At 52.5% G+C, this 12,968-nt stretch overlaps 1 protein-coding gene across 1 annotated transcript in view; it reads right to left on the reverse strand.

Annotated features, from left to right (window-relative positions):
* Nucleotides 1-12,968, reverse strand: part of DTWD2 (DTW domain containing 2) — a 188,258-nt gene that overhangs the window by 125,462 nt on the left and 49,828 nt on the right. The window lies entirely within an intron of this gene.

A 12,968-nucleotide genomic window follows, 5' to 3' on the forward strand; every position in this document is an offset into this window, starting at 1 on the left:
AGGACTGGGACAGGAAATATACAAAATGAACCTACACAGGGGTCCGTGGGTGGCTCAGTCCGTTAAGCATCTGCTTTCGGCTCAGGTCATGATCCCAGCCATGGTCCTGGGATCAAGTCCTGCATCAGGTCCCCTGCTCAGTGGGGAGTCTGCTTCTCCCTCTCCCAGTGACCTTCCTCCTTGCTCCTGCCCTCACTTTCTCTCTCTCTCTCTCTCTCTCTCTCTCAAATGAATAAGTTTTTTTAAAAATCTTAAAAAAAAAACTCAAAATGAACTACACAGCATTTTATAGTGCCACAAAGTAAGGAAATGATAAAAATAAAAGTAATTTTAAAACATACACAATAATGGACATATGTAGAATGGACAAAGGAGCCAACTGAAAGAGAATGCAGCAGCCAAAATTAGAACAATTTCAGCCACAAAATAAATAACTCAACATGTAAATAAAAGTCTATGAATTTATGTAGATATAAATAAATAACTGAGTAAATAAATAAAATGGGGGAAAAGAGACAAATCCCCCATGCAGAAGAATCCTAAATAATTTATGTAGATATGTAATAATTTATGTAGACATAACTCCCCACTCCTTAAATGTAGTCTGTGCATAGTGACTTCCTGAAAAAAAATACAGTATGGTAAGGGACTGGAGGGAGAGTACCTTTTCAGTGGAATAATCTGACAGATGTTCCCTCAGCAAGATGGTCAAGGTCAACATAAACAGTGATAAGTCATGATGAGAGATGATATTATGAAAATGGCAATTGTTCTCTGGGTTCTTCCTTTCCCAAAACCATAACTGCAGTCTAATCTGAGAAAAATATCTAACAGATTCCCAGTTGTGGAACTTGCAGCAAAATACCTGACCAGTGTTTCTTAAAACTGTCAAGGTGATTAAAAACAAAACCAAACAAAAAAGGTCTGAGGGCGCCTGGGTGGCTCAGATGGTTGGGCGTCTGCCTTCGGCTCAGGTCATGATCCCAGGGTCCTGGGATCGAGTCCCGCATCGGGCTCCCTGCTCAGCGGGAGCCTGCTTCTCCCTCTGCCTCTCTCTCTCTCTCTGTCTCTCATGAATAAATAAATACAAAGTTTAAAAAAAAAAAAGGTCTGAGAGCCTCTCACAGTTAAGAGAAGCCAAAAGACACAAAGTTACAAATGTATGATATTCTGGATAGGATCCTGCAATAGAAGAAGGACATTAGGTAAAAACAAAGGAAATCTGAATAAAATGTAGAGTCTAGTAAATAATAACATATTAATACTAGCTTATGAATTGTAATGAATATACCATAATGTAAGGTGTTAATAATAGTGGAACTGGGTGCTGGATGTAAAGGAATTTTCTGTACTAGCTTTACAATTTTTCTCTAAATCAAAAACCATTCTGAAAATAAAATGTTTTGTTTTGTTTTGTTTTTAAATGATAGTTGTAAGCAGTTAAAACATAAGCTACAAAAAGTTCCCTTTCATAACAGAAACATAAAATCCCTAGGACTCACCTTAATCAGAATTAAGTCCTATATGATGAAAAGAAGTAAAACTTCACTGAATGATATGAAAGATTTGATAACTGAAGATGAATAGCATTTGCCTTTGTAAAAAAACAAATATGATAAACATGTCATTTCTTCCCAAACTATATGATGAACCTAAATGGGGTCTAGTCACTGCTGGTAAACATGTAAAATGGTAGGGGCACCCGGGTGACTCAGCTGATTGAGGGTTGGGCTCTTGGTTTGGCTCAGGTCATGATGCTAGGGTGCTGGGATCAAGCTCCATATCAGGCTCCCTGCTCAGCTCCCTGCTCCCTCTCTCTGTCAAATAAATAAAATCTTTTTTAAAATGTAATTTGGGAGCCGCTGGGTGGCTCAGTTGGTTGAGCGACTGCCTTCGGCTCAGGTCATGATCCTGGAGTCCCGGGATCGAGTCCCGTATCGGGCTCCCTGCTCAGCCGGGAGTCTGCTTCTCCCTCTGACCCTCTTCCCTCTCGTGCTCTCTGTCTCTCATTCTCTCTCTCTCTCAAATAAATAAATAAAATCTTAAAAAAAAAACACAAAAAATAAATAAAAAATAAATAAAATGTAATTTGATGGCAGTTTCTTAAAAGTTAAATATATACCTGCCTTCAGACGCAGGCTTTTTACTCCTCCCCAAAATAAATGAAAATGTATGTCCACACAAAAATGTGTATTTAAATGTTCACAGTAGCTTTATTCACAGTATCCAAAAACTAGGGGAAAAAATATGAATATCCATCAATAAACTAACAGATAAACAAAACATGATATACCCATACTGATAAGGAAAATCTGTGTGCTAAGATGGCCCACCGAGCCAGCGAGAGAGTCCCAGTCCTTGCCCCAGGGCTCTTTCGGGTTCTTCTCCCTGCTCTGCTTCCTGCGCGCACCAGTCCGGGTTCTTCTCCCTGCCCTGCCCTGCCTCGCGCAGGTGCCAAAAGTGCCAAGTATGCAGAAGTAGAAGTGTATAAATTGCCCCCTTTGTGCTCAGGGCTCAGACCTTTGGAGATCACTGTCCTCTGAGCTGGCCGATGTTAAATAAACCTCCTATCCTCCAAGATCTCCAGGTGCCACTTGGTTCTTCCATCAGGCGATCCAGTCCAGGTCCCTTAACATTGGGTTCCCTGACCGGGAAACCCAACCACGCTGGTCCATTGTTGCCACCGGTTTGGGGGAAATGGCGGGGCGGTGATGGAATGAAGGATCCTAACAGAAAAGGCGCGCCCTGCCTAGTTTTCCACAGTCTCCTGCCCCGGTTTCCTGGGGCCAGCCCCGCTCCGCTGTTCCCGCTGGACTCCAGGAGACCTGGCAGGTGAGGACCTGGTCCCAACATCGGATTCTGGTAAGGCCTGGGGCCCCAGGACCCAGACAGGCCCACCCCCATTGGGGTGGAAGGGGAGCCTGATCACTTCCCAGAGACCTCTTAGAGGTCTCACAGGTAGGGATTCCCAGGGAGCGAATGTAATAACTTCTGGAGTATGAATGTGTGAGTGATTGTGCAGTCCGACCTGGCTTGCTCGAGCAGACTGATACTGTGACTCCACAGGACAGGTATCCTTAAGGGTCCCCAGAAGCCTATGGAGTCTGAGTAGGCCAGAGTCTGAGTGCGCCCATCTGTGATTCCATGGTGAACGGCATACGGTATATGGCGGCATTGGGATAGTTTCAGATTGTAAGTCACAACACTGAGACTGCTACAGCTAAGCCTCACCTAAGCTCCTGGATGTGTGGTTTTGCCCTGGGCTGTTGACTGTCCCAGGCTGAGAGGGAGCAACAGGGTCTCCACCCAGTTAGGCTGAGGGTCTTCACCAGCACTCAGCCCCTCATCCAGTGCGATGGAGCGTTGTCAGGGTTGGCTTCCTGGAGGAGGTGATACCTCAAGCAGGTCCTGAAGAATGAGAAGGACTTAGAAGGGTGCTGGAGGGCGAGGTAACAGGCCCAGCCCTGGGGGGATGGACTCGGGAAGCTACTAACACACCCTCGGGACAGTTTTTGAGGATCCACGACCTCATCTCTTGGGAGGGCACCCACCTTCCACGGGCATCCTGGAGCCAGGCATCCGTGCCCCAGCTGGCTCAGACTGGAGGAAGCCCCCAGAGCCCCTGGGGAGGGTGGCAGTGCGAGAACACGGGTGCCCGTCCAGTGTTCTTCTCAGGCCCCCATCCGCTCTTATCCCGCCCCCCCCCACCAGCATAAGCACCCAGCCCAGTCCAGCCATGGGCGATCCCAGGTCGTTGGGGATCTCAAGCCAGCCCTCCCATGACCCCTACACCATCCCCGGCCCACATCTGGAGCCGCTAGCTGATGGCGAGGTCAGCACAGAAAGTCTCAGCCCCCACCTGGCAAGGGGCAGCGCTGGACCCGGGACACATGGCCTCAGGCCGGCTCTCCCCCTGGCTGGGCGCTTGGCAGCCTTTGGCACGTAGCGGCTGTGTCTTTTCCTCCCTGCTGGGGCTGTGACATGAGTGTGCCTTCTGGGTCAGCAGGGAGACAGAGCCCAGCATGCAGAGTGAGAGCAGTCAGGAGGCACCGTGCCACCATGGCCCAGATGGGGAAACCGAGGCCCTGGAACCCCAGGGATCCCCCTCCTAGGGCCTACTAAAGGCTGGGAGGGGCTGATCCGGGGCTGACCAGGACCCCAGGGCTCCAGGACGAGGACAGCAGGGTCCCCCACTCCCTGGTGCCCTCTCGCCTGTCCCCCTGGAATCCCCTACCAGCTATGCCCAGTCATCACCTGCCCTGAGTCCCACTCCATCTCTCATAAAGCCTTCCTGGCTCTCTCACTCCTCTGAATCATTCTCTCACTCAGGGCATAGGTCATTGTACCCCGGGCCATTCACGGAAGCCCTGCTGTGTGCCAGGAGCTGCCCGGTACCCTCCAGGGTCAGGAGGAAGGAGGCAGGTCTGAGCCCGGCCCCTGGGGGCCCTTCTTTCGCTCGGTGTGGATGGAGGCCCCCCGGTCCAGGGCAGGGAGACGTGGGGCTGATCGGGGAGCTCAGCTCATTGTGCCTATGGTGGCTTTTACTTGTACAGTGTGCTCAGTGCCATGCCTGCCACATGTGCCCCTCGCTGGTGGAGGGAAGCAACCCGCTGCTCACTCACTTGCACTTTGTTGTGCACCTGCGATGTGGCAGGTCCTGAGCAGGTTCACAGACAGACAGACAGACACGGTCTGTGCCCTCGAGGAGCTCCCAGTGTCTGAGGGAGGGCGGCAGGCATTAAATGACAAATCCAGCCTCATGTTATCCAGTTACCAGGTTCTGAAGGGAAATCTGGGGAGTGACAGTCCAGGGGGGCATGGCCTGATACCAGCAGGTCAGGGAGACCTCCTAGAGGAGGTGACTTAGAGCTGAGCCCAGAAGAGGAGGGGCTCGCCAGGAGGAGGTTGGGGGGAAGAGTGTGGCCAGCAAAAGAAACAGCATGTGCAAAGGCCCTGGGGAGGGCGGAGCTGTGGGAGTGTGAAGGGCTGGGATGGGGCTGGGGAAGGCACATCGCCCCCTCACCTTTGCTGCCTGGCTGGCATCCAGCCCTTCTAGCCTCCCCTGCCAGGCGCCACCTTCCCCTCCCCTAATTTGGCCCAGCATTGTTCCTGGCCAAGCTGCCCACCCAGTGCCTGGCCATTGTCCGGGTGTCTCCTGCTTCCCGCCCTTGAGTCTCTTATCACGCAGAATCTGCTTGCTTGGGGGCATTTGGGGGCTGATGAGGCTTTACTGGAGCCAGTGCTAGCCCTTGCTAGCAAGCGCTGGCCAGCAGCGGCCAAAGGACACTCAGCAGAGTGGCCTGGCCTCCCTCCTTCCGGGACCTACAGGACTGCCCCTCCTGTTCCACACCTTTCCCTCCATGCCCTACAAATCAAAGCACACTCACCTGCTTTTGACAGGCCCTTTTCTGGGCCTCAGTGTCTCCATCTGGGGTCGTGGGATCGTGGGCATGATCCAGACGCTCGACCAGGGGACAGAAGCAAGGCTGCCCTTGGCCCAAAGGAGGGGACACAAAGGTGGGGCTCTGGGCAGTCCAGGCCACTGGAGAAGCCACGCTGTGCAGGCGAGGCTGGGGTTTCTCCCTTCCCAACGGGCCTGAGCCTCGGGCGACAAACAGAGGCTGCCACCCAGAAGAGGCTCTCCTGGAGGGAGGGCAGGACCCATGTCTACCAGAGCCCCCGCCCAGGCCAGGCCTTAGCCCCCAAATTCTCACGACCCCCTGGGAGGGGAGCACTATCCCCCCATTCTGTTTCATGTCGCATCTTGTAGATGTGACCACTGAGGCTCAAAGGGGAGGTGTACGTGCCCAGGTCTGTGTGGCTGGTCTCCGGGAGGGGGGATGCTGCTGCTTAACCACAGCCCTGCAGAGGTGGGGCCAGGACTCGGGGGCAGGACAGAGCTTCCCACAGTGAAGCTCTTTGGCTCTGCATGCAGTCCTCCAAGTGTGTGCACGGCTATTCATGGCCCTGCTGGGTGAGCATCTCCATTCCCATTTCACTGACGGGAAGACTGAGACCACAGTGCATGTGTCCCTGCTGGGTCATTGCTGCCAACAACCCTCCAGGAGTCACCAGGGAGCCCAGTCCCAAGGATGTGCCTGAGAGGCCATAAAAGCCCTTGGTGGGCCGCTCAGGAGGCCCGGGGTGAAGGAGCAGGCTCCCCGATGGCCCTGGCTGGGAGAGGTTGGGGCCTGGCTGGTGCTGGGGTACCCTCTTGAGTGACACCTGCAGGGAGCAAACCAGATGGCAGCCATCTCCGAGGGAGCTCAACTAGCCTGGACAGGCCCCCCAGAGGGCTATCTGGGTGCTGGGACCCTGGGCCAGGCACGGGAGCCCGTGGGAGTCCCTGCGCAGGGGGACCTGGTCTGGAGGTGGTGCCATGATGGTTTCTCCAGATGGGGCTCTGGACTCCATGGCCTCCAGGGATGCAGGCTGCGCCAGGTTTATAAACATGCAGCAGCAACAGCTGGGATTCGAGGAAGGGAGAGCTGGGAACCCGATTAGATCAGAAAGTTGCTGGGCGGGGATCCTGGGGCTGGGCTGCAGGTGGCCTGAAGATGGGGTGCTGGAGCCTCGGGGACCCTGGGGCCCTCCCCCAGCAGCAGGCCAGAGCCCGGGACACCAGGTATGGATTCAAGCCCCCACTGTGTAGAGAGTGCTGCCGTGTGACCTGGAGGTGCAGCCCCTCCCGGGTATGGGGGAGGTGCGCGGGGAGGGGCGCAGACCACACAGACTCCCATTCACCGCATGGCCTTGTGGCGGGTAAGACACGTGTGTTGCAGCGGGACAGATGGATAATAAATAGCTCAACAAGTGCATGGAACATTCTAGATGGCGAATGGGCTAGGAAGAAAGTAAAATAGGACAGTAGCACAGAGTTGGGCAGTCCGGTTTGGTAGGTACTGACCACATGTACCCACGGAGCCGCTGAAATGGTTTACAAGACTCAGTGCAAAAAAAAAAAAAAAAAAAAAAAAAAAAAAAAAATTTCATTAATAATCTTTATATTGATTACTTGTTAAATGCTCAAGCAGACTGATACTGTGACTCCACAGGGCAGGTACCCTTAAGGTCCCCAGAAGCCTATAGAGTCTGAGTGGGCCCGTTTGTGATTCCATGGTGAACGGCATACAGTATATGGCGGCATCGGGATAGTTTCATATCGTAAGTCACAACACTGAGACCACTACGACTAAGCCTCACCTAAGCTCCTTCGGGACACGGCCAGACAGGCATCTGATTGGTCTTCCCACCTCAGGAGGCACCTCCCCTTTGTCTGTCTCTGTGCCACCACACATGGGGACATCACCATGGGGTCAGGGCAGAGTAAACCTACAGTTCTAGAAACCATGATCAAAAATTTCAAGAAGGGGTTTTCGGGAGACTATGGAGTCAGGATGAACCCCAGCAAGTTGAGAACCCTATGCGAATTGGAATGGCCCAACTTTGATGTCGGGTGGCCTTCAGAAGGGGCACTGGATGTCCCAACGATTTGTCAAGTATGGCGAGTCATAACAGGAGAACCAGGACACCCTGACCAGTTTCCATACACTGACTCCTGGCTAGGAATTGCTCAGACCCTTCCCCCTAGGGTGCAGTTCACTTGCAATAGGCAGGGACAGGCCAGGGTCTTAATCGCCTCATCCAAGCGACCTAAAGAAAATCAGCAAAAGCCCCAGTCTCCACAAATCCTAGCCAGAGATCCCGAGGACAAAACGACCCTGCCCCCACTGTATGTACCCCCAAGACTGTCTACACCTGGCCCATCAGCTCCAGACACTCTGCTGCCATCAGTTTCACTGGCACCCCCAGGCCCAGAGGATCCACTGGCACCCCCAGGCCCAAAAGATCCAGAACCAGCAGCCAGGCCCTTGAAATACACGTACGAGAGACACGGGAACCCAAGAGGCAGATGAAGACGGGATGGTCCAACCCAGCCATTCCATGATGTATTATCAGCCCTTCTCCACCACTGACCTCCTCAACTGGAAACATAACACCCCATCCTCTGAGAAACTATAGGCTATGGTAGACCTCATAGAATCCCTCTTCCAGACTCATCGGCCAACCTGGGAAGACTGCCAACAGTTACTCCACACCCTGTTTAACACAGAGCAAAGGAGGAGAATAATGAAAGGTGCACAGCAGTACCTAGAAGAGCACTCACCAGCGGGGGTCATCGACTCTACTGCCTAGGCTAATACGGCCGCACCTGAAGAGCAACCAGCATGGGACTTCACCACAACCGAGGGACAGGCCCACATCCGCTGGTACCAGGAGGCCCTCCTCTGGAGAATCCAGGCAGGAGCTAAGAAACCCATGAACATGACTAAGGTATCCTCAGTCACTCAACAACCAGAGGTGTCTCCCAGGGACTACTACGAAAGACTATGTGAAGCCTACAGGATATACATTCCATTTGACCCCGAGGCACAGGAAAGCCAACAGATCGTAAACACCTCCTTTGTGGTTCAGACCACCCCAGACATCAGAAAAAAACTTCAGAAACTAGAGGGTTTTGCCAGGATGAACATCACCCAACTAACAGAGATTGCCAATAAGGTCTACATGAACAGGGAGGTCGCAGCCGAATGGGAAACTGACAAAAAGATGAAAAAGAAAGTCAGCCTCCTCGCCGCCGCACTGAAAGAGACTGCACAAAAGGCACAAAGGCCCTCCTACAGCTCCTGTCAGACTCGGGAAGACACAAATCTGCCAACAAGAGGTCCAATACCTTGGTTTCCTCCTCACCCAAGGGAAGAGAGGACTAGGGCCAGAGAGGAAAAGGGTCATCATCTCCCTGCCACAGCCCCAGACAAAAAGAGGCCTACGAGAATTCCTGGGGGCTGCAGGATTCTGCCGCATCTGGATCCCTGGGTTCCCAGCAATAGCAAGACCCCTTTATGATCTCTTAGGGGGACCAGATCAAGAACCCCTTGCCTGGACTGAGGAAGCAGAAGCTGCCTTCACAGAGATAAAGACCACCCTGGGGCGGGCTCCAGCCCTGGGCCTACCAGATGTAGAAAAACCCTTCAATCTCTTTGTGCATGAAAAGGAAAAAGTAGTGCTTGGGGTACTCACCCAGACTGTTGGACTCTGGCCATGGCCAGTTGCTTACCTGTCAAAGAAGCTGGACCCCGTGGCAGTGGGACAGCCACCATGCCTCAGGGCACTGGCAGCCACAATCCTATTCATCAAGGAGGCGGACAAACTTACGCTGGGGCAAGAACTTAACGTCAAGGTCCCTCATGCAGTTGTATCCCTCATGAATGTACAGGGACACCACTTCCTTTCCAACTCTCGGCTAGCACAATACCAAGGGCTCCTCTGCAAAAACCCGCGGGTCACCCTCAAAACAGTAAGGACATTAAATCCAGCAACCCTTCTCCCCACGGAAGAGGGAACCAGACCATGACTGCTCCGAGGTGATGGATGAAGTCTATGCGAGCTGTCCAGATCTGCAGGATCAAGCCATAAAGAATCCAGAGCTCACACTGTTCAGCGATGGCAGCAGTTACCTACAAGAGGGTGCCTGGAAAGTGGGTTATGCAGTAACCACAACCACTGAAGTCTTAGAAGCTAAGGCATTTCCAGCTGGATGGTCAGCTCAATGGGCTGAATTATGCCTTAGTCCGAGCCCTCAGCCTTGGGGAAGGCAAGCAAGTCAACATCTATACTGACTCTCGGTACGCCTTTGCTACTGTACATATACATGGAGCCATCTACAAGGAAAGGGGCCTCCTAACCGCAGCAGAAAAAGCTATCAAGAACAAGGAGGAGATACTGAGACTCCTCGAAGCCATTTGGCTTCCAAAGGAAGTAACAATCCTGCACTGTAAGGGACACCAGAAAGGAGATGGCCCCGTAGTGCAGGGAAATCATCTGGCAGATGAGGCAGCCAAGACGTCAGCCAGTGAGGACATGGACAGAGCCCCTTCCCTCACCATGGCCCTAACACTCCCAGAAGAAGTCCCTCCGCCCAGTTACACTAAAAAGGAAAAGGAATGGGCCATGGCTGAGGGAGCCACCCTAACTGAAAAGGGATGGGATGATGCCAGACGGGCACATCTTTGTTCCAACAGGTACTGGAGGGCATCTAGTCAAGGAATACCACCAACTCACTCATCTGGGGAAAACTGCATAGAGGCCCTTCTCAAGAAGCACTACTACATCAGTCAGCTGCCTGCACTATGCTGAGCAATGAGTGAACGGTGCATAACATGTGCTAAAAATAATGTTTGGTCTGCACCACTGTCCCTGCCAGGTGTCCAGAGGATGGGAGCAACCCCATTTGAAAATCTAGAGGTAGACTTCACAGATGTGCAGCCAAGCAGGGGATTCAGATATCTCCTACTAATAGTATGCACATACTCTGGGTGGGTCGAAGCCTTCCCAACCAGGACGGAGCAAAGCCGGGAAGTAAAGTCCTCTTGTGGGAGATCATGCCCTGGTTCAGCCTGCCATTAACAATCCATAGTGACAATGGACCTGCATTTGTGGCAGACATTGTACAGGTCTTGACCGAATCTCTCAGCATCACCTGGAGACTCCACACTGCTTACCAGCCCCAAAGTTCAGGGAGAGTAGAGCAAATGAATCACACCCTCAAGGGAACCTTAGCAAAGTTTTGTCAGGAGACTAACCTCCCATGGCCAGATCTGCTACCCCTAGCATTCCTGCGTGCTCGCAGCATGCCCAGGACATCAGGGTTCTCCCCATTCGAATTAATATATGGACAGCCTCCTCCATGCTTGGGAAGCCTTCCAGGAAACTTGCATCAGGTTGGAGATAAAGGGATAAAGGAGCAGCTTCAGGCCCTGGGGCCACCCTAAATAAATTACAAAAGTACACCATTGAGAGGGCCCCAATCTTCTTAGGGTCTCAGATATACTTCTTCCAGACAGGGGACTCAGTTTGGGTCAAAAATTGGAAGAAAGACCACAGTGGACAGGGCCCCACACTGTTGTTCTAACCGCCCCTACTGCCTTCGAGGTCTCAGGTGTCACCCCATGGGTCTACCACTCCAGAGTGAAGAAAGATCATCATTTGGATGAGGAGCCATGCCAGTGGAGAGTCCAGCCAGACTTCATGAACCCGCTCTGGCTTCACCTTCAACGGGACCCCACCAACTGATGGACACCTGCTCACCATGGTCCCTGGCTGTCATCGGTGTGATTTCCCTCATCTTGGGAGTCAGACTCTACACTGTTGCCCCTCCTGACTGGACTTTTCCCCAGAGGCTTACTATTGTCATTGCTTATTGGGTGTCTTTAGGGTGTATTACTGCACTTACTTGTCCACGGGTTTCATCTGCTGTCAGGTTAGCCACGATGGCTCCCTCTACCTAAGGTCATAGATCCCACTTTTACTGGCCCTCTGCTGTCTACTCCTGAGCGGATTTCACTATGGTTTTCCTGGCCCCAGTCGGTCCTGATCTTCTGCTACCTGGTGTGCTGTTCCTCTCCACTGCCTCTAGCTTGCCTGGCCAGGCAAGGGGGGCAAACTCTCATATCACCATTACTGGCAAATGGACTTTCGAGCTCATCCCCCTCAATCCCACACCAGTGCCCCCACTGACTTCTTCCACATGGGATGGGCACACACCAAGGGTTAACCTCCATTTTGATGGATGCCAGCTTCTTGATACCTCCTGGGAACTTCATAGACAGTGTTTCTACCATGGCCCTCACTCAGTTTACCAGATGGTAGATATCTACATCTGTGGGGGCCCTACGCCTCAAGAGCCAAACACCTGACCTCAGTTCTGCTTACAAGCCTAGGGATGTGAGGCATGGGTGGCAACTTGGCTGGGAATAGAATGATGGTCCACCAGGTGGTGCCTCAAACAGTGCAGTGACATCCGGATTTCCTTGTCACCCAATGCCACCCTCTCAGTCTTAGAACCCAATGCCACATCATGGGCTACAGGAATCGTTCTCCTGTTGGGCCAATATCACCCTATGGGAACCGACCCCATGGCCAAATTTATGATTAAGTCCATGTTCACTCCAAGCCTTACAGTCAACCCCAGAGTCAGACAGAAAATAACTCGCCCTGGCGCATCCCTGGGTCCCCCATCCACACGCAGCAAGCATCTATAGCGCAACTGTTAGGTATAATTAACACCTTCCACCAAGCGTTTAACCACTTGAATCCACCCCTAGCATCTGACTGCTGGATCTGTATGAAGCCCAGTCCCGTCCAATACCTAGGTGTCATCCTCAACCAATCTACCAGGTCACCTCCCACCTTGGCACTGGGGACCTCAGATTATCCCTTTCTGGCTCCGGTACCACTGTATGGCAACTCTTCCTCTCCCATCACGGGCCACAGTTGGGTCTATGTGCCCAACAACACTTTTCTTGGTTGTGATCAAGGTGTATACATCTGCATCACCCCACACGATCAATCATGCACTCTTGTCAGTCTCTTACCTGATCTTTCAGTCCTCCCCGGGAGTGATGCCCCACTCATATGGAGACCTCCTAGCCAGCCTCAACGCTCCCCCATGGCTATCCCTCTTATCGTGAGTCTGCTGGCCACATCAGGTGTTGCCCTCGGTGCCACTGGCGTCAGGATGTCTCAGGCTCAGTACCGGGGATTAACTCAACAACTCACGGTGGATTTTTCCACCCTCACTCAGTCAGCCCTGACCCTGCAGCGCCAACTCGATTCAGTGGCCTCGGTGTTTCTCGACTTGCTCACAGCCGCGCAAGGGAGGCTCTGCCTCTTCTTAGAGGAGGAATGTTGTTTCTATGCTAATGAGTCGGGAGTCGTCCAAGAAACTCTGACCCAATTACAGGAATGAGTACATCGCCGGTGGGAAACACTCCAGCAGACAACTTGGTGGGATACCCTCTCACAATGGTTCCCTTTGTTCGCCCCCCTCGTTGGCCCCCTCCTATTGCTTCTCCTCTTAGTAGCATTTGGTCCTTGTATTCTTAATGCCCTTCCTAGGTTTATCACTA

Source organism: Callorhinus ursinus, unplaced genomic scaffold (assembly GCF_003265705.2).
Source record: "Callorhinus ursinus isolate GAN/ISIS: 27379988/994484 unplaced genomic scaffold, GSC_fseal_2.0 scaffold30, whole genome shotgun sequence".
Lineage (NCBI taxonomy): Eukaryota > Metazoa > Chordata > Mammalia > Carnivora > Otariidae > Callorhinus > Callorhinus ursinus.